Source organism: Lathyrus oleraceus, chromosome 2 (assembly GCF_024323335.1).
Source record: "Lathyrus oleraceus cultivar Zhongwan6 chromosome 2, CAAS_Psat_ZW6_1.0, whole genome shotgun sequence".
NCBI classification, from domain to species: Eukaryota; Viridiplantae; Streptophyta; class Magnoliopsida; order Fabales; family Fabaceae; genus Lathyrus; species Lathyrus oleraceus.
This window is the reverse complement of record NC_066580.1, coordinates 34443656-34467580: the sequence shown is the minus strand read 5'-3', so window position 1 is coordinate 34467580 and position 23925 is coordinate 34443656. Positions and strand designations below refer to the sequence as shown.

Genomic DNA, 23925 nt, shown 5'->3' with positions numbered 1-23925 from the left:
TTTGAAAACAAAATCAAATTAATGAATATTTTAAAATGCCCGGACAAAATCGGGGTATGACAGCTTCCTTATACTCCCAAGTACAAAATGAGAAAGTCTTTAAGATTGTTAAAGTCATAAGTGATCATGGTCGAGAATTTGAAAATAAATATTTTGAAAAGCATTTTCATGAACATGGAACTTCACATGATTTCTCTCGCCTTAGAAATCCTTAGGATAATGGAGTTGTAGAGAGGAAGAATAGAACATTACAAGAAATTGCCAGAACCATGATCAATGAAACAAATATTGCAAAGTATTTTTGGGAAGAAGTAATTAACACAACATGTTTCATTGTGAAAAGGATCTCTATAAGACCTATTATGGGTAAGAATCCTTATGAACGGTGGAAAAACAAAAAAACCCAACATTTCATATTTCCAGCCTTTTGAACGTTCTTGTTTTATTATGAATACTAAAGAGAGTTTAAACAAGTTTGATTCAAAAACACAGAAGTGTATCATGTTAGGATACTCTAAATACCTAAAAGGCTATGAAGTATATAACACTAAAACAAGAATTTTTTAGGAATTAATTCGTGTTAAGTTTGATGATAAGCTTGAATTTGAAAAGTCAAAGATAATTGAAAAGTTTGTAGATTTGGAAATTAGCTACTCAGATTCTGAAGGCAAGGAATCTGAAGTAAAAGACTCTAAAGAATATCAACACAAACCTGCTCAATCTGAATCAAAAGTTGCTGCCTCATCAGTGTCTCCGAGGAAACAAAGGCAAAGTTCTTCACTTCCTGAATAATTGATTCTTGGAGATAAATCAGAACCCATAAGAACTAGATCTTCATTTAAACCTTCTAAAGAAATGCTTCTAGGATTAATGTCTTTAATAGAACATGCTTCTATTGATGAAGCACTTCTTAACGCATACTGGATTCTGGCTGTGCAAGAAGAGCTGAATCAATTCTCCAAAAATGATGTATGGGATCTTGTGCCTAAACCCAAGGGAACCCATGTTATAGGAACCAAATGGGTCTTCAGAAACAAGCTAAATGAGCAAGGAAAAGTGGTAAGAAACAAAGCCAGACTGGTTTCACAAGGCTATAGTCAACAAGAGGGAATTAACTATACTGAAACCTTTGCACCAGTGGCCAAGTTAAAGTCCATTCGTCTCTTAATTTCCTTTGTTTTAAATTATAACATCTTTCTATATCAGATGGATGTTAAGAGTGCATTTCTGAATTACTACATTACTAAAGAAGTTTATGTACATTAATCTCCTGGTTTTGAAAATCTCAAAAACCTTGATTTTGTTTGCAAAATCAAGAAATCTATGTATGGTAAAAAAAAAGCTCTTAGAGCATGATATGAAAGACTAAAAAATTTTCTTTTGGAAAATGATTTTACAAGTGGGAAGGTAGATACAACCCTGTTTTACAAGACATTCAAAAATGATATATTAGTTATGCAAATTTATGTTAATGATATTATTTTTGGTTCTGCTAATGCTACTCTTTGCAAAGAATTCTCAAAGTTTATGCAGGAAGAATTTGAGATGAGTATGATGGGAGAATTAAAGTTCTTTATGAGGATTCAAATCAACCAAAATTTAGAAGGAACATATATCCATCAAAGCAAATATACAAAGGAACTTTTGAAAAAGTTTGACTTGTCAGAGTGTAAAAGACTCTAATGTGTCCAACATGCATTCTGGATAAACATGAAAGCAAACAAGTATATAGAGGTATGATTGGATCTCTCTTATACTTGACAACTTCTAGACCTGATATTTTATTCAATGTATGTCTTTGTGCTAGATACCAATCAGATCCTAGAGAATCTCATTTAGCAACTGTTAAGAAGATCTTTAGATATCTGAAATATACTACTAATCTTGAGTTATTTTTATAGATAATCCAAATATTACAAGTTAGTAGGTTAATCTGATGCTGACTATGCTAGAGACAAACTAGAAAGGATGAGCACCAGCGGAAGCTGCCAGTTTCTAGGTGGCAGTCTTATTTCTTGGTCTAACAAAAGGAAATTAACAATAGAATTATCAACAACAGAGGCTGAATACACTATAGCATCTGGTTGCAACTCTTAGTTTCTCTAGATGAAAAGTCAACTAGAATATTATTGACTATATGAGAGTAACATTCCTATTCTTTGTGATAATACTTATGCAATTTGTTTATCAAAGAATCTTATTTTATTCTCCAGAGATAAACATATTGAAATCAAACATCGTTTTATAAGATATTATGTTCAGAAAGGTGTTATTAATAAATACAGACAATCAATGGGCTAATATCTTCATAAAATCCCTTGCTGAAAATAAATTTGATTTTATTCGGAAAAATATGAATATAGAACTTTGTTCAGAATAAAATAAAATATTTTTTAATATGATTAGACTCTAGAAAGTCAAAATATGGCTCTGAGATATATTGGCTCTGAACTAGTTGGCCCTTTGAAGTTAGAAAGTTCTCTGGTAAGAAGGTCCTAAGTTAGAACCCTTATGCGATTTTCTGTCTTATGGACTCCGAGTTCCAGATATTAATGGCGGTAAATCAAGTATTTATGCATGGCTCTAAAGTAAGACAATTATCCTACGTTAAAGTAATTTGAATGGTTGATGTGGCCCATTGGGATAATATTTCTTGGTTTAAGAGAAAATCTTTTCACTCACTTCCCATTGTCAGATTGCGTGTGTTTTTCAAACATTTATTTCCCTTTTCAAAATAGTTTTATTTAATGTATTTTTAAATGTTTTAGTTTTGGTCTTTTCAATTATCTATAATTATAGCTTATGAAAAGTGTGCCCCGTTGTGTGTCTTGGTTTAAATGTTATTAATGTAGTATGCATTAGTAACTGTTGAGTCTGTTTTGTTTAAGCTTCTATCTACTACCTCCTAAAACATTTTAACTCCGTTTTCCCTCTCTATTTAAACTCCTCTTTAGCTCTTTTATTTTAATCTTATATTGCATTTGTTAATCTCTTTCTAATTTTTTTTTATCTTCCTTACTTCTTTCAAAATCTCAAAATGTCTTTAGTATGTGGAGTTTCCTGTCCTCTTACCATAGCTTCTGAAAAATTTGTTGACTTCAATGAATTCAAGAATCATGGTCTTGATCTTCTCAGTTACGTTTGTTCCCAGAAATGGGAGAATTACTTCAACATGCTAAATGGACCAATCTATCCCATTCTCATAAGAGAATTTTGGATAAATGTATCCCTCTTGCAGCTTAGACAAGCTATTTCATGCATTAAGTCTAATGTTTTTGGAATTCCCATCACTCTAACTCTTCCTCTAATTGTTAAGGCAATCTTATGCAAGGAAACCGGGGTTCATATGGACATGTACCTAAGAACAAGTCCCTTCCTTGAAGTCACTCCAGACAAGATCCTTGCCACCAATCATAATCTGGCAAATGACCCCTCTCTTCTTCTCAAGGCAAAAATCTTGCATCAACTATTATTGTCAAATATTCAGCCATATAAAGATTCTTTGGGAACACTCCTTGTGATGACAAACATCTTATCTTCTTCATCTTGTCGAGAACTAAGATCAACCTTCCCCTCACTATCTTCAACTTTTTGTATAAAAAGATTATTGCCTCTCACGAGGAAATATTTTTTCTCATTACTTTTGAAAGAGTTCCTTATGAATTTTTTCCTACAAGAAGGAATTGTTGAGAACATGCAGAAAGCTGGGTTAACTGAGGCCCTAGATACTCATTGGAGTCTGAAGCTCGAAATAGCTTGAGACAACTCTAGTGTTGAACCCTCTCTTCTCTAGTTTCTCCTTTCCCTATTTTCTTTTATTCCCGTCTTCTTGTTTTTTTACCTTCTTTTATATTTTTTCTTATTATCAATTTGTTTTACTTTTCTCTTGTTTTTACTCTTTGTTTTGCATTTACTTTCAGTTATTCTATTTCGTTTTTATTAATATTTTTGATTGATGACAAATGGGGAAAAATAAATATGATTTTGATATATCTTGTAGTCCTAATAAAACCCAAACAATGCTAAAATCAAGCTGGACAATAATTTTTTTCTAAAGTCTCAACTCGGGAGGAACTTACAAACCTCACTTTGAAGAAACTAAGAAAACTTTTATAAGTATAAAATTCAAGGGGAACTTACAAACCTATCTCTGATGTTTTATAAATACGATTAACCAAGTAAAAATTGCTCATCAAATTATATGAATTTGTCATCATCAAAAAGGGGGAGATTGTTGGAACAAATTTGATCCTACAACTATCCTTGAATTTTGATGATAAAAAAGTATAGATAATAATTTGTACTCTAACTATTTTGATAAGTATACAGAAAATAGAAAACAGATTTTGACTCTGAAGACGTCCAGAGTTTGAACTAAAAGATAAAATTAAAAGCATGTTTACAAAGAAGTCAACTATGTCTTGTCAAGTCAACATTTCTGAACAAAACCCATCCAAATAGACTCTGATAAAAGTTGTGAGTACCAGCATCTAAAATTCTCAGAACTTTACTCCAAAGACTCTGAAGCCTCACCAAATTATGAAGACAGACTTTGAACTCTAGTCAAGCTTCATCTTCTTGTATAAGAAGCCTCTGACTAGAAGATTTAAATCCAAAAGTCAACAACTATTAATGTGACTGAAGTACAAAAGAAAATATACTTTCTATGTAAAGTATTGTACTTTGTACAAAAGAAGATTCTCACGTTCCATCATCCTCACAAATTATTTGCTACAAGCGTCACTCTAATGTTGCAATATGAAGTGACCTTCATACAACGATTACATTGAGGATATTCCAACTTCACCCTCCAACAAATCTATTTATTCCTACATAAAGAGGTCTTTTTAAGATTGGAATAGAGATGAACTGATATATATATATATATATATATATATCAACACATACACTCAAAGAGCATATGTGAAGTAGAAAAATAAATGAAGTATTTCTCACACTCATACGCTTAGAACATTTTCCTTGAATATTTTTGTTAAGTGTAATATTTGATTTAAACTTGTGTACCTGCTTTTTGAAGAAACTTGTATCCACAAATCTTGTTTATCTTAACCTTTGGTTAATTTCCTTGAGAGACTAAGTGTAGTTAGAATTATCAAGAAATCATTGACAATTATTCTTTGAGTTATTTTTCTTAAGAGACTAGGGTATAGTCAGAATTTCTCAAATCTTAAATTGTGTGTGTTTGAGTTTATTGTAGTCAATTTGATTATTTGATTAAGTTCTTATTGAGAACGCAAAATCACTTAGGTGGGTGGACTAGACATAACTTCCTTAACAGCGAACCAAAATAAAAATACTTGTGTTATTATCTTTATTTTTATCTTTGTTGTATGGTATACTGGATGACAGAATTTTTTAAATCCATAAACCCAATTCAAATTCCCCTTTTTTGTATTTCATTCACCTTCAATTGATATCAGAACTCCGATTCTATTTATCGACTCTTTATTAAAAAAGTTTAATGGCTCTGATATGTATCTTCCTAGGGCATAGTATATCTGACTAACAACTTAATTTAATATCACCGAAATTAATGTCAGACTGTGTTCTACTAACATATATGATACTTACCAAATGATTTTTTGAAAAGTCAAACAAAACCAATGACGAGTTAGTTAAGTTGTCCTTAGATACACGATAGCATAACACCCTAGAACAAAAAATTTCTTTTTGAAAAATGTGTCGAATGAAAACTATACTAAAACTAATAATAAGAACAACAACAATTAGAAGAATTATAATATTTTCCCCTATAACAAAGTAAAAAATCATATTTAATTTCATGTTAATTCTAACTCAAAATATAGATATAAAAAAATCAAACTCATAACAAATTGCAACCAATTTGTATTTTGTACGAGCACATTTAGTAAAACACATAAACAATCATATAATAGTTAACATGTAAAAGTAGAAATTATAATCAATTGTTCAATTGGTTCATAAATAATATTCCAAATGAATATGTTTGATTTTATTCATTTGATTTGAAAATAAATCATAATAGTCACATATTGTAAATATTATGTATTAAACCAAAATCGAGTCCCAATCTTAGTGCTTTTTATTCTTAACTTATTTAGATTATGAGTTTAATAGAAGTTAAAAAATATATATATATATATATATATATATATATAATATATATATATATATATATATATATATATATATATATATATATATATATATATATATATATATATATATATATATATAGATATATATATATATATATATATATATATATATATATATATATATATATATATATATATATATATATATCAAATCAAAATATTTAAGTGTCAAATATATACATAATTAAAAAGAGTAATAAAGAAAAAGAGTATAATACAAAACCTAGATGCAAGGGAGGGTTTAAATCTTTTAACCATTATTTTTAATGCTATTAAATAATTAAAATAGATAACAACATATAGAGGTCTTTTGGTATTTTCCCTGTAAATATATATATATATATATATATATATAATATATATATATATATATATATATATATATATATATAATATATATATAATATATATATAATATATATATATATATATATTATATATATATATATATCTAATATATATATATATATATATATATATATATATATATATATAATATATATATATATATCAAATCAAATATTTAAAGTGTCAAATTATATACATAATTTAAAATTTATGAGCCGACTTGACGAAATATATAATTGTCATTGATTGAAATATAAAAATAATTTACACTATCAATGCACCATCTTTTAAATTATTTATAATAATAAAAAATAATTAATTCACATTTAAACCTAAAACTATCTATAGTTATAAAATATTCAAATGGGCTTATGAGCCAAATCTAAATATTTATTTATAAAAAATAAAAAATAAAGGAAAAAAGAGTAATAATACAAACCTAGATGCAAGGGAGGGTTTTAACATCTTTAACCATTATTTTTAATGCTATTAAATAAATAAAAATAGATAACAACATATAGAGGTCTTTTGGTATTTTCCCTGTAATATATATATATATATATATATATATATATATATATATATATATATATATATATATATGGTCGATTCTTTTCATCTGCAAGCTGTGCAGTAGCATAATGCCTCACTTTTTGTGGGGCCTCAAATTAACTATTATTAGTAAATATAAAAAATTAATAAATAAAATATTTTTGTATCACATATAATAAATAAAATATTAAATGCTGAAAAATAGGATATTTGGAAACCAAAGGTTTTTTTCTCCTTTCTCACACGTTCTCACTTCTCTCTCCTCTCAAACGATATTCTCTTCTCTCTTTCTCTGTTAGAGCGGTTTGAAACTAGAAAAAAAATCTTATTTTTCCTTTTCAATACTCTCTTTTATCAGGTTAGTTTATTCAATTAGTTACTTTCTATTTATTTTTATTGTGATTATTTGATTTTGAAGGTAGAAAAAATAGTAATTTTATATTTATTTTAAATTTTAGGGTGAAATCCTATTTTAGTTCCTGTATCAATATTGATTTTAGATTTTAGGGTGGAAATGAGGGTAACTTGTGTTCTTTATAAGATTATAATATATAAATAAATAAAATTTTAGGGTGAAATGTGATACTAGTATACTGTATATACTACTCAGTAATATCAAAATTCAAAACAAGAATACTGTTGGTGTTGGTGACGATTATTATACCTACTTTTTCTCATAAGACCAAATTGCAATTTGGAATCTTTCAAAGCAAAATTAGTATGTATTAGTATTGATATTTTGTATGATTAATTTATAATTTATTTAATTAAATATAATTTATTTTCTTACTATTAATTTATAATTTGCTTTTAATTTATAATTATTAATTTTTTATGGTACTATATTAGAGAAGAACACAACATAATAAAATATAATTGAATATTAATTAAAGTCTTTTCTCCATGATTTAATTATTAATATTTTTTGATGATTAATTTATAATTTCTTTTATTTAATGTAATTGATTTTTTTTGTTATTGATTAGGAACACAATTTCACAACAGGATAATTAGTAGATCATCGACGGACACAAAAGACATTGTGAGAAATTTCAGGTTTTTCTTATTATGCCTCCTAAGATGCCTCATAAGAATAGAAAATTTGAATGTGGAAATGATAAACGTAAGAAAAAGAAAAAAATTGAAGAGTTAATTCAATCTCAAGTAGGAGCTCTTGATAAATTTTTAATCAAAGAATCACAAGTTTCAAGTGAAAGTCGTTATGTTGATAATATTGATAGTTTGCCTATTGAAAATGATAATCTTGATAGTGTGCCTATTGAAAATGATAATCTTGATAGTGTGCCCATTGAAAATGATAATCTTGATAGTGTGCCCATTGAAAATGATAATCTTGATAATGTGCCCATTAAAAATGATAATCTTGATAGTGTGCCCATTAAAAATGATAATCATAATAGTGTGCCCATTGAAAATGATAATCTTGATAGTGTGCCAATTGTTGATGAAGTTAATAATGATGATGATGCCGATGATGATGATGATGATAATGTTGATTATGATATATTTGATCCAAGAAATTGGGATCGTCTTCAACCTAAACTGATTGATTTATTGGTTGTGAAAGGTCCTAAAAGAGATAATTCTATTCTGAAGTGTCCTAGAGATAGTTTGAAAAGACGTTTTACGGCTAATTTGTATACTAGAGCTTTAGCAAATGGAGAGGTGTGTGATAGAGATTGACTTGTTTATTCGAAAGAGCTTGATAGAGTATTTTGTTTTTGTTGTAAAATTTTTAAATGGGATTGTTAGGGGACAATTAGCAAATGAGGGTTATAGTGATTGGGTACATGTTGGTGAAGGAATTAAAGAGCACGAGTTAGGCATGAAACATGTTAAAAATATGACTACTTGGTATGAGTATCGCAAAAGGCTACAAAAATTTCAAACTATTGATAAAACAACTCAAAGATTAATTGAGAAAGAAAAGGATTACTGGAAAAATGTTTTAAAAAGAGTTATTTCAATAGTGAAATTTCTTGCTAAACATAATTTAGCCTTTCGTGGTTCTAAGGAGAAATTGTACGAAGATAGCAATGGAAACTTTTTGGGTTTGATTGAAATGTTAGCTGAATTTGACCCCATCATCCAAGAACATGTTAGACGTGTTACAACTCAAAAAGTTCATATTCATTATCTTGGGCATAATATACAGAATGAGTTGATTTCATTGCTTGGTTCTGCGATTACAATTGAAATCATTAGAAAAATCAAACAGACAAAGTATTTTTCAGTGATACTTGATTGTACTCCTGATGTTAGTCACCAAGAGTAGATGTCTTTGATAATAAGATATGTGGATATTTCTTCAGCTTCTGTTAGTATTGATGAATCATTTTAAGGATTTTTGAATGTGAATGATACAAGTGGTCAGGGCTTTTTGATGTTTTACAAAATGAATTGAAAGAACTTGGTCTCGACCTATTTGACGTGAGAGGGCAATGTTATGATAATGGGTCCAATGTGAAAGGAAAACACCAAGGTGTGCAAAAGAGATTTTTAGACATAAATCCGAGAGCCTTTTATACTCCTTGTGGTTGTCATAGTCTTAATTTGGCATTGTGTGATATGACTAACTCTTGTATTAAAGCTAGGAATTTTTTTGGAGTTGTTCAACGCATTTATATAATTTTTGCCAATTCTACTAAGAGATGGCAAAATTTGAAAGATAATGTAAAAGGGTTGACTCCAAAATCATTGTCATCCACTCGTTGGGAGAGTCGTGTAGAAAGTGTCAAAGCTATAAGAACTCAAATGTTAGAATTTACAGAAGCTTTGCTTGAAGTGTCAGAAAATGATCTTGATCCTAAAATACAAAATGAAGCTAAATCCTTAGCAACAAATGAGCTTGGTGATTTTGAGTTTTTGATGGCTATAATTATTTGGTTTGAAATATTATCTGCAATTAATTCTGTTAGCAAGCTTTTACAGGAAAATGATATGCTTATTGATGTTGCTATGCAAAAAATTAAGGGGTTGATTTCGTATTTTGAGGGATATAGAGAAACGGGTTTTTATAAGGTATTGATTAACGCTAAGGAAATTGCGGTGGAATTGAATATTGCCCCAATATTTTCTCAAAGGCGTATAATTAAAAGAAAAAGGCAATTTGATGAGAATTTGAATATCCCATCAGTCGAGCTATCAGAAGAAGAATCATTCAGGGTTAATTATTTTCTTTACCTTGTTGATCAAGCTGTTGTTTCTCTTAATAAGAGGTTTGAGCAATACCAAGAGTATGAAAGTATTTTTGGTTTCTTGTTTACTTCTCACAAGTTACAATCATTAGATGATGCAGCTTTGAAGTCTTGTTGTACTAACTTTGAGCAGGCATTGAAACATAATGAGCAATCTGATATTGATGAGAATGAATTTTTTGCAGAGTTGAAGTTACTAAGAGAAATGTTGCATGAAGAAACCATAAGACCTACTGATATACTATTATTTTTAAAAGGCTTGGATTGTGTTCCTAATACATTTATTGCATATAGAATCTTATTGACTATTTCTATGATAGTTGCTTCTGCAGAAAGAAGTTTTTCAAAATTGAAGTTGTTAAAGACTTACTTGCGGTCTACCATGTCACAAGAAAGGCTTAATGGATTGGCATTAATAGCTATTGAAAATGATATTTTGGAGACAATAAAATATGAAGACTTAGTAGACGATTTTGCTTCAAAAAGTGTTCGTAGGAAGGCTCTTTTTATGTAGTTAGATAATATAAGTTGTAAGAAATGGTGTTAGTAGTTTAAATAATACCTTTGAACTTTTTAGTACTTCATTTGGTTAATATATAATTTATCTTTTGTTTGTCATTTTTAATCATTAAATTATATATATATATATATATATATATATATATATATATATATATATATATATATATATATATATATATATATATATATATATATATATATATATATATATTCCATCATCATCATTTCAAAATTCTTCAATTTTACTCCTCGGTGGATTTGATCAACCGAATCTGTCTCTTTTGTTTTTTTTTGTTTTTTTATTTTTTATTTTATTTTATGTGACGTGTCCTACCAACTGAATTCTTAGATATTTTTTTAAGAAAGATATGTGAGATGGAAAGTTATTTGTGTGTCCGACTATTAAGTATTATGTAATTTTATAAAATAAATTCTTAATTTTATTAAATTTTATAAATAGATTAATTAACATATTAAATAATAATAAATAAATAGAATTGATAAAATTTGTTGTAAAAATAAAATTGAATGCAAATATTGTATACATTTATACACCAATAAATATTAATATGATAATCATATATTATAATTATAATGATTGGGATGAGGTCATATGTAATTGAGACATTAGTTATTTTTTTTTAATATTTTATTAGTGTAAATTAGTATAAAGGAAAGAGCAACTTAAATAGTTTGGTGGTAGTTAGTTTTAATAGAAAGATAGTTGAAATTTAGAAAAAAATAAAAAGGGAAAAAGAAAATGAAGGGTTAAAAAATTAATAATGAAAGTGAAAAAGTGTGGTAAAAAGAATTGTGAAAGAGATTTGAATTTTGAATTAAAAGAAGAGAATGAGGATAAAGAAGAAAGTTGAAGTTAAAAAATTAATGATTGTAATGAGGTCATATGTCACTTTGTAGTAGATTATATTGGAAAAAACTTGAAACATTAGTCATTTACTTTTTTAACCTTTTTGGTAATATAAATTAATATTAAGGAAAGAGCAATTTAAATAGTTTGGTGGTAGTTGATTTTAATAGATAGATAATTGAAGTGGCGTGAACAAATATGGCAAGGCAATATCAGGAGAAGGTTCACCTATAATGCATCTTCTGAAATTATATACTTGGTATTTGAATTAAAGATTTTAACATTTTTAATTGTACTTTTAAATTCAATTTTTGTATTTGTTTTTTGAAATTGGTGAAAGGATGAAAATTAGAATAAGACTATGTGAATAATAATAATAATAATAATAATAATAATAATAATAATAATAGAAATAATAATAATAATAATAATAATAATAATAATAATAAAATATAAATCATAAAATGATATTTGTAAAAAATTTAGTTGGATCCATTTATAAAAAAAATTATATTATTGATGTATAACAAAATTATTTTAAAAAATTATAAAAAATATTAACATGCAATTTAATTGGATTTACATTTCAAATGTATATAAATTAAATTCTAAACTAGCTCGTTGATAGATATGTAAGGATATTATATTGTAGGGATGCAGATTCTAATCCATAATATTCCACTTATTCATCTTTAAAAAGTGAAATTGCAACTAGACATGATAAAAATACCCGTACGTGCAATTATTCATCTAAATCCACCACGAGTTCGACAGAAAAAATCCTCTTTGACTGAGTTCGAGTTTGGGTTTGAATTTTTCTCAATTTTAAAATATGGATATGAGATGAGTAATGACAACATTAGTCATGAAGTTTCTCATTACAATGATGAAATCAAAGAGAAAACCAGAAAAGTAGAGAAAATGGGAACAAATGAAGATATCTCATTGATTAAAAAAAGTTAGTTATTTGATGTATTTAAAGGAATTATCAGACCTGGTAGGTAAGAGATAAAGTAGCTTCCCATCTAACCTTCTATAGTTTAGAATATCTTCAAAAGGCTTGTATGTGTCCTGATACAAATTAAAAGATGGATCAATATGAGTTTTGACAGGTTTAGACTCAAGGAGACACGTGTCTTTCAACAAATTCAAAAAATACTTTCTTTGACAAATAATAATTTCAATTTTTGAATGAGAAACTTCTACTCTTATGAAGTACTTTAACTTGCCAAAGTATTTGATTTTAAATTTAACATAAAGTTTGGTTTTCAATCTATCAATTTCATCCATGGAGTTTCCAGCCAAAATGATATCATCCATACACTTTGTAGTGCACTGAAATATGAACCATTATTCAGTGTGAAGAGGGAATAATCTGAACCAGATTATTTATATCATTGATTAACTAAGAATGATGTTAATTTTATACCATTTTGTATTGGCTTGCCTTAAACCATAGAGTGACTTCAAAATTTTGCATACTTGATTTGACTTTGGACTAGTAACACCTTGTGGCACTGACGTGTATACATCTTCATGTAAATCTCCATTTATAGATACATTATTTATATCCAATTGATGCAAGTTCTTGAAATTTATGGATTCCAATTCAAGTAGTGTCCTCACAGTAGTGATCTTTGCCACATGGGAAAAATTATCAAACAAATCAAACCCCTCAACATGATTATAACCTTTGGATAATGGTTTAGCCTTGTACCTCTCTATAGTCCTATATTCTTTGTGTTTTACCTTGTAAACCAATTTGCTTATCATAGGCTTGATACTAGGTGGAACATAAAAAAAATCCAATTTTTGTTGTGCTTCAAAGCATCCAGCTCAGAGTTCAATGCCTTGATCTAACAATCATACTTCCTTATTTCTTGGTAACTATCTGGCTCAGAAATAATGGTGATAGACAAAGTAAAATGTTGATGTGAAGTAGATAGATTTTTTAATGAAAGAAAATTCTGAATAAAATTAAGTATACTTGAAAAATTTTGGTCAGCTGTTTTCTTTGAAAAACTGCATATGAAGTCTGACAAGTGACTAGACTTTTGGGTAGTCGATTATATCTTCTCAATACTTATGGTGGTTCAGGTACTAACTCATTTTGTAACTCAAACTCATAAATATTTTATCATTGGACTTGATAATTACAGTAGATTCACTTGGGTAGTCACAATTCTTTTCCAAAAGTTCATACTCATGATAGAAATTCAATATAATTACAAAGTCAAGATTGTTAGGACAAATAGTGGTCCTGAGTTTTCCATGTCTGATTTTTATTCTTCAAAAGGTATAGATCATCAAACTAGTTGTGTTAAGACCTCCCCCCTTCCACAAAATGGGAGGGTGGAAAGGAAGCATCAATGCATTTTAAATGTGGGGAGGACTTTACTTTTTCACTCAAAATTACCAAAGCAGTTTTTGTCTTATGCAGTTCTTCATGCGACTTATCTCATAAATCGTATCCCTAATCTTTACTTAAAACCAAGTTATCATTCTTTCATAGATTTGATAGTAATCCTGATATCGATGAATTAAAATCTTTTGGATCACTATGTTATGCCTCCACCTTACAAAATCATAGAACCAAGTTGGATTCTAGAGGTAGAAAAATATTTCTTAGGATACAAGCAAAGTGTCAAAGGTATTGTAATCCTAGACCTAAATACCAAAGTCATAATCATATATAGACATGTTATCCACCATGAACATGTTCTACCATATTGTAATCCAATTCAACCATTCCTTTTGGACATACTATTTTGATAATGATGTTGAACTTGAACCTACCATACTAGTTAATCATGATCATAACTAAATCACAAATCCTACTGTACAAAATAATGATCATGAAATTTTTCATTACTATGATGAAATCTAAGAGAAAACAAAAAAAAGTAGCTAAAAATGGGAACAAATGAAGTCATCTCATTGATTGAAGAAAGTTAGTTACATGATATATGTATGTGTAAAAGTTAGTTTCTCTAACAAACTTCAACTAACTAACTCTCTAGTTTGTAGTGCTCCTCTATATGTGGTGTACCATTAGAAAAGCTGAAGCATATGATGAAGATACTAGGTAACTTGCAGTGCAAGATAGCTAATACATAGCTAATACATGGTCCTATAACAATTAGTACCCACCCCGAACATGTCCTATTGATAATTTAAAATATTTGATTTTGATAGTTTAGAATATTAATTACTTTTTTCATACATTGATGTTTATTTAGTACTTTATTATATAAATTATTTGAAATGTATGTTTGGATATGGGGAAGATAAAACCATTGTCGCCCCGTTGTCATGCCTAATTTCAGCCAATAAATTATTTGACATATCTTTTTTGAAAATTTCATTGTGTTTGATTAAATTACATATAAATTTTATATAAGCTAAATAATTCATTCAAAGTATATTAGTGATCGATTTTATTTCAATTTTAATGGAATGATTTTCTTTCAAATGTCTTTTTCTACCCTCTTTTAAAATATTTTTAACTATGAAATTGTCTAAATTTAAAAAATATAATTTTTAACTCATATTTATATTATTTTATTTTGAAAACAAGCTGATTTAAGAATCGAGAAAATGTTTTAGAAGAAAAGGATCGAGAAAATAGTATGCCTTTTTTAAATAAAGGCAAATTATTAAATAAAAAAGGAAAACAAAAAGGGATGAAGGGATATAAAACCTAACCCATCAGAAAGATAGAAAAAAATGATAGTTGAACATGTCCACCCTATATCTTAAAAAAGTTTCAAAAACATAAATAGTAAGTCAATTTCACCAAGTGTCATAATCAAAAAAATATCTCCATAAACTAATCTATCTTTATATGCATTTTCCTCTCTGAAAATGTGACATATCTTGAATATAAAGGAGAATATAGTGTGCAAAATATTCTTTCATTTAATTAAAAGTTACTGAGGGACTACATTCAAATTAGAAAAGCATGATTGGTCGGTATTGAGCCAATTTCAAGTCAAAGATCTCTCTAATTCTTTTTGTTAGCATAATCGATAGCAATCATGATTTTATAAAATTCGGCTTGAAAGGAGGTGAAAACTCTAATCGTAGCAGAGAAAACTCCCAAGAATATTCTTAAATTATCCCTAAATATGCCATTATAAGTTAATATTCCACAATTTTCTCTTGAAGTTTCATTCATGTTGCACTTAATCTAGTTATTACTAGAAAAACATCAATCAAAATGTATGATTTTATATACAAAAGGGGGTTGACATTTGATGTCAAAGAATTTAATAATTATAAATTTGTAAATTAAAGAGTACGTGTGTCCTTGAAATAAGTAGATGTATATAGACCAGTTGTAACATGAAGAATATCTATATCAAAGTCAGTTTAGCATTTTGAAATCTAATATCATTTCTCGCATGCCTTGTTTTCTAAATAATTATAATGATAAGAGTCATTATCAAATTCTGAATTTGAGGATTCTAACTTCTAACAATATGTTTAAATAAGTTTTCGTAAGTAGTTCTATAAATGTTAATGCCAAAGAATCATTTCATTCAATTCCAAAAAAGTAAATTGTACTTGCATATCATAAATAAGTGGTTTGTAATTTCCATAAAATGATTACATAGAGAGCATCTTGAAATCATATGCATACCCGTTCAAATCAAGTTTTATTGTCTATTGCAATAACATTATGCATTAGTTTCTAAATCACTAATGATTTAGCATGTGGGATGTAGGGATACCAAATGAATTTAGTTCAAGAAGGCTCAATGTGATCCCTCCTCATATAATTATAAACATCTTTAAAAGATAGATCACCATTTGTAGAGCAATTGCAAATGAATTTATCAATAATAGTATTATCAAATGACAAGTTAATTTTCAAAATATATTTAACAATTTGAGGAGGCAAAATGGATAAACCACGAGGAATGTTTCAATTGATATCTTGGATAATTAAATTGACCTTAATAGTTTGAATAAATTGAACATCCACTATAAATACTTAGAATAAATCTTTAATTCTGTATTCCAACTAATTGTTAGTTTATAACTTAATGTTCTTTTCATTACCAACCTGCTATATATATTATATTCCTCTAGAGAGATTTTTTTTTTATAAATATTGTGAAATACTCCACTAATAAATTAATTATGATTTCATACAAAAAAAACATGAGATTATCATTGAGTTTAATTTTTATCAAATTTAAATTTTTTATAAGATGATTTACATTTCAAACTTTGAAATGATATTAGTAATTTTTTTTCTTTTTTGAGTAAAATAAATGTAAAACATTAAATAATTGCGATGAAAAATGCATCGCTTTCTTTTCCTTCACTTTATTATATGAAATCAAATATATACTTCGTTATGTGACAGTCAAAGGCCCAAATACAGACGAATCACAATCATTATACAATGTATATAATCATCACACGAGAGATGTAAGATACATTTTTTATCTTCACTTTTAACTTCATTTATCTTTTGGGAATTGACTCAAATGACGCCTTTTTAGCTCAGTGGTAGAGTAACGCCATGGTAAGGCGTAAGTCGTCGGTTCAAATTCGATAAAAGGTTTTTTTTATCAAAAAATGATAACAATAGTATTCCTATTTGAAGGAAGATATACAAATATTCTTGATATTTGTAAGAAGTTTCTGTTTGTAATAAAATAAAAAAATCCGAAGGAATAGTTGAATCTCATTAAAAATTGAATTTAGAATTGAAACTCTATTAAGTTATCAATCGACAAAAATATAATTTTTCTATTCGAAACCCAGTCGAAAACAAGGAATAGTCTACAAGAAATCATATCATATATAAAATGAAAAAAGCCTCGAAGGTTCCATCCCTGAAGATGCTAGGAGGTGTTCGGAAATGGTTTGAAGTAGTTGGGTAGGAGGATTACTATGACTATAGCTCTTGGTAAATTTACCAAAGATCAAAATGATCTATTTGATATTATGGATGAATGGTTACGGAGGGACCGTTTTGTTTTTGTGGGTTGGTCCGATCTATTGCTCTTTCCTTGCGCCTATTTTGCCTTGGGGGGTTGGTTCATAGGTACCACCTTTGTAACTTCATGGTATACTCATGGATTGACAAGTTCCTATTTGGAAAGTTGTAACTTCTCAACTGCAGCAGTCTCTACTCCAGCTAATAGTTTAACACACTCTGTAGGGTCTTGAAGCATAGGGAGATTTGACCCGTTAGTGTCAATTAGGTGGTCTGTGGACTTTTGTTGCTCTTCGCGGTGCTTTCGGATTAATAGGTTTTATGTTACGTCAATTTGAACTTGCTCGATCTGTTCAATTGCAGCCTTATAATGCAATCACATTCTCCGGTCCAATTGTTGTTTTTGTTTTTGTATTCCTTATATATCCACTGGGCCAGTTTGGTTGGTTCTTTGCGCCTAGTTTTGGTGTAGCAGCTATATTTCGATTCATTCTCTTTTTCCAAGGGTTTCATAATTGGACATTAAACCCATTACTTATGTAGAGAACTAAAAGTGAATTGGATATTGAAGTATTAATCTTATAGTTCCATTCCACACCACCGTATCGGAGATCAACACTACCACTTTAAGAGTCCAACAACACCAATTCTAGTTCACGTGTGGAACAAATACCCACCTTATATAATACACAATATTTACACTTAAGAATAACTAAAGTTCAAAATCGAAAGGAAGACAATTTTAAAGTTAGTTAGATATTTTTCGACAAATAACAAGTTAGGAGTGTATAAGTACATTAAAAACATGATTCAATTAAATCTTTTTCAAGTCGATTGAAATCTATCATAATTGACAATACTCTAGACAGAGTCAAAACATAATAGTAGGGTTGGATAATTGCACTTTACGACCATGCTTTATGTACATAGAGTCACAAAGCGAAACAAGATGAACATTGTAGAGTCATGGATTTGAAAAATTAGCACGAGGATAAGTAAACTTAACAAGTCGAAAAATAAGTCGAAATTAGGGCATCATTTACCCCATAATAAATCTAACATCTCATGTATCATCCGTGTAAATAACTACATGAAAATTCATTTTCTATATACCACGATCTATGGACTAGAAATACTATTTTTTTCTATCAACACTACAGTGTATCTTAAGCACTTTATACTTTTCATTTTCTATATGCCACGATCCATGATATATTATATTAGAATTTGTCTAAATTAAAGCCAACCGACCTAATGAACCTAGAATAACATCTTGAAGAATTGGTTTATGACTTCATATATAGGTTTCATAAAAAGGTTGGAAAACATTTTTGTCTCGTTTCTTGATGAATTGGTTTATACATGAATTGACTTTATCCCTGAGAGCAGTCCTTGTGGGATATGAAATTATAAATTGATAGGAATCAATTTATTAACAATCGATATGTATCATGACCTTTCTTAATTGATTTGATGTGAAAACACACCACTAGGCCGAATCTCGTACATATTTATAGTGTTGGAAGATCTTCAAAGTCTTATTCATAACTGAGATAATCAACAATATATGAGATCAATCTACCAGTTACTATATATCCATCGATAGTATTAGAAATCCTTTCGGTTTCCCCCTCGGTTGTGACCGATAACCGAGGTGATAGGGAATTACAATACCACTTTTTACATCGGTTGTGTGCTTAAGCGATGTTAAATCTCTTGTATTTTTAAAATAGTTTTTTACGGAATACTATTCACCATTCTCTTATAACCAATGCGATAAAAATTTCGTGTAAATATATACTCATAACTTCTATTAAGTGGTAATACGGAATTTGAGTAAATAAGTGTCAAATGACATGAGATCCAATATCATGATGAATGGAATAACTCATGAATCAATTGTCAACATTTCTACAAAATTACAAAATAAGCTATTGATTACAATATGTTTGGATTCTCTCTTTGTAAGATCCTAACTTAATCTTTCGTACATGTATCAAAGCACTAGTTGCATCTTAATGTTTACAATGCATTGCAAAGAGATTATCACATAATTATCACAATTATGTTTATTCATAAAAAGCAAAAGTGTATTTAAAACAAGAATTTAATTCTAGTATCATTGACTTATCGTGATTTTACATAAAAATTCAACGACAAAAGCAATAAATATAAAGCAAACAACATGATAAACAAAAACCAATAAAAAAAAATACGTAGGCATACAAACCCTCTCTCTATTGTTAATCATACAAAAATCTCTCATAAGAAAAGTATAAATTAAACAAATATACTACAAAAGAACATAATTCATATTAATTTTACCTAACTAGATCCATATCATAGAGATACAAACCATGTGCACATAAAACAAAGGTATAAAATGAATGAAATATATTCAAATCAATGGCAAAAATGAAGTATAAGATGTGAAAGAATACTTAGTTTTGAAAACTAAAAATCCCACATAAACAAGAAAGAAACTTGCAAAGGAAAAAAAAGTCTAATCAAAAAGTTTGATGGAGATAAAAAAGGAGAACGATACCCGTATACAATAACATGGTAATTTGTCTTCATGACAATGGTAATTTTACAAGAAAAACAATCATTGCAGTTCGACAAATAATAATATTTTTTCTTTCATTTAAGACAAACAAGACATTGTCTATATATATTTTTTTAAATAAAGAAATTTTACACAGATATGTTATGTTTCATGTGAATTGATGAATTGAGAATATTTTGACCGTTGTTTCTTTATAAATGGACGATAAAGATTCATTACTTAATATTTTTATGAAATTGGACAAAAGACTTCTCCTCGGTTGTCAACTCAATTGAGGGAATAGATCATAAATAAAATAAAAATATTATAAGATGCTAAAATATAATTGTTGGAGTATGAATGATGTCCCTTAAAGATTTTCCCCCTTACTTGTCAACTCAGTCAAGGGAATATGTCGTATTTTTTAAAATAAAAAAATGTAGCCTGCCTTTGGTTCATATCTTGGTTGGTTGTTGACCGAGGTGAAAACTTTTGTTATAGAATCTACTCTCTCTCTGGTCTCATATATATAAGTAATTTTACAAATAAAATTCATCCTTTAAGAAAAATGTCTAAATGCATTTAAATGTTACATTCTTTTTAATTTTACCTCTATTTTTTATTTTGGAAATCGTTTAAAATATATAAATGTGAAAAAATATAGATATGTTTAGAATAATGACATTTAATGTATAATTATAAGTGACCTTTGTTTATATTTAAGACCATTAAATTTTGTTGTTGCTTATATTTGAGACTAAAGGGAGTATTTTTTGTTGTAGTGTATGTGTATCAAAACACAAGAATTATCATGAGAAGGAGTTAATTAGGAATTGCTTGAGGGATATACTTTATTGCCTGTCATTTCTGATAATAAATATATCATCAAAACATATATTAAGACAACTATAAATCATGTTGAACATGATGTAATGAACAGGGAATAATCAGATTTTGATTGAAAATAATTTATAGAAATCAAATTAGAAGACAATTTAGAGAACCAATGTCTACTAGATTGTTATAGGCGATATATGAACTTATTTAGTTTTCATACATGATCGTTTAAAGTATAAGTTATGCATGTAAATTTCTTCATCTATAGTGTCATGAAGGAATGCATTATGAATATATAATTGGTGAATGACTAATTTTTAGTGGCAGCAATTGAAAGTAAAAGTCTCATAGTGGTTAATTTAGCTACAATATAGATTTCCAAATAATCTATGTATTCTATTTCATTAGATCTTTTGGCTAAAAATCTAGTCTTATATCTTTTTATGGAACCATAATTCAATTATATATCATGTTTTATTGAGATTGAGAGCCCAAATTTCATTGTTCATGGCCTCAATCCATTGTTGGGATTTAATTGCTTCTTTGTAAGTGGTAGATTCCATGGAATTGTTTAAGGATGACATAAAAATCAAAATGAGATTTGGACAATTATCATATATAAGATACAGAAGAAATAAGATACAAAAGAAATAAGATTCCATGAATTTTTGTGTCTTATAGATTTCCTAGTGGGGATGACTTCAAAATATTTAAAATGCTTAGGAATGTTTGTGCCAGGTGTGACTTGGTGGTGATTTTGATGTGTGGCATACTTGTTGTGAAATTCTCATAGTTTTTATTTTGAATCAAATCAAAGAATATATATAATTAAAAAAATCAATGAAATAAGGCGATCGCAAGGATCCAGCTCACTAAACACACAAAGGACAACCAAAGAAAAAAAACTCTAAGCTACACCATTATATTAGCAACATGACATATAAGTTTAGGTCGCATCCAACCCCTATAAACAATATAGTCTATAATTTTGCTAACTATATCGTGTGATCTATATTTCTATCAAAACAAGTATCATTCATATATTGCCAAATTCCATAGATGGTCCCAACAATGGCAATCTTCATGATGGTAGCTTTATAGATTTTACCTTTAGTGTATCTTTCTATCTATTTGATTTCCTCCTTATAGTCTTGTGGGCTATGTTGCACCTCCATCCAATGGAGGATACAATCCCAAATCTCAAATGTGTTCTTGCACTAAAAAAGAAGGTGATTTATGGATTCATCAACATTACAACAAAAACTACAACTACTATCTTGAATCATCATAAATCTGATTAATCTATCTTTAGTAGCCAATTTTCTGTGACAGGCAAGCCAAAACACCTACATATCTCTAGGACGCGTATAACTTGATCTTAGTAAATGGCTCATGCTAACTTTGGTATTGTCTTCAATCAACTTACAATACACTTTCTTCATGGAGAATCTTTGATTGCTTATCATGTCATCCCAATGTTGTTGCATATGGTTAACACAGTCTCACTTTTGCATGATGTGCTTTATAATTCAAGAACTGTTGCTACTAATATTAGCAGTCATCACATCCTTTCCTTTGAGGTAGTACATATGGATCCACTTGACCTACATATTATCAGCCTTCCTGCATAAATTCCACAGGCACTTCAACAGGGACACAACATTCCAAATCTCAAGATTTATCACATTAAAACCACCTCGGTTGATAGGGATGCAAGTCTTCTTCCAAGCTACAGGACACTTCCTACTGATCTCAGACTGACCAGGCCAAATGAAAGATCTGCAAATGTAATCAATCTTCTGGATAACCATCTTAGGTATTGGGAAGCATTGCATCTAATACTGAGTTATGGCATGAGATATGCTTTTGACAAGTTGGATCCTACCAACAACACTAAACAACTTTGATATCCAATGCCTAACTCTTCCCACTATCCTATACACAAGGGGAAAGTAATGGTTAATATTGAGCTTTTTGTTGGACAGAGGAATGCCAAGATATCTTACTGGCAATTAGCCTTCTTCAAAACTTGTCAAGTGAATCAAAGATCTCTTTGTATTATCATCAATACCTCTACACTAAATTTTACATTTGCTAGGGTTAACAATAAGGTTAGTAGACTCAGAGAACTTTTTAAAAGCATCAAGCATCATCTCCACTGACTTTTGGTCCCCTCTACTGAAAAGCGGCACATCATCAACAAAAGTGAGTAGTGTATGAAAATACTTTTTTATAGAATGTGATATTTCTAGAGATAAAAGTGTTTTTATTATGTAAGTAAAAAAGGAGACAACCTTTAGTGTTGGTTTCAAAACCTAGACATATACATTGCCATAGGATCTGATTTGGTCATATTAGACATTAGGTAGAGGAAAATCAAATATATCTAAAAAGATTAAGATTATGAAGTATGGAAGGGTATTTGGATAGAGATTCAAAATGATTATTATTGTTTAGAACATAATTACAAGTTGTGTTAATTAAAAAAGTGGCATGATGAATACCATAAGACCAAAATTATCGTCCTAGGTGACATTCAATAGATTCTTATGTTTTCTTTCAACAATAAATTTTATTGAAGTGTCTCAACAAAAGAAGTTCTATGGGAATATTCCTAGTGAGTCATAGAAAAATGACATGAGAAATTCAAATCCATTGTCATTTTTAAAATAAGAAGAACAATAGTGAACGAGTACCATGTACGTCAGGATAATTGGAAGAGACAAATTATGGAAGTAAACAGTGATGTGGATATGGTAATGGGTGGCGGTGACCATGAACAATGGTATGCGTGGATTAAGGGAGGTGGTTAAAAGTGAAAGAGTGAGGACTTGGGTAGGATTTCTTAGGTAAATCGTTACTGAGAGAGAAATGGTTGATATAACGAAATAAAGTGAGGGAGTGGTGTGTCTAGTAAGTGT

The 23925-nt window shown here is 28.7% G+C and overlaps 2 pseudogenes; both read left to right on the top strand.

The window, feature by feature from the left end:
- The first annotated feature begins 8399 nt into the window (after positions 1-8399).
- On the top strand, positions 8400-10793 carry LOC127121805 (uncharacterized; annotated as a pseudogene).
- Positions 10794-17564: 6771 nt separating this feature from the next.
- LOC127121804 (photosystem II D2 protein-like) lies at positions 17565-18165 on the top strand (annotated as a pseudogene).
- Positions 18166-23925: the final 5760 nt, after the last annotated feature.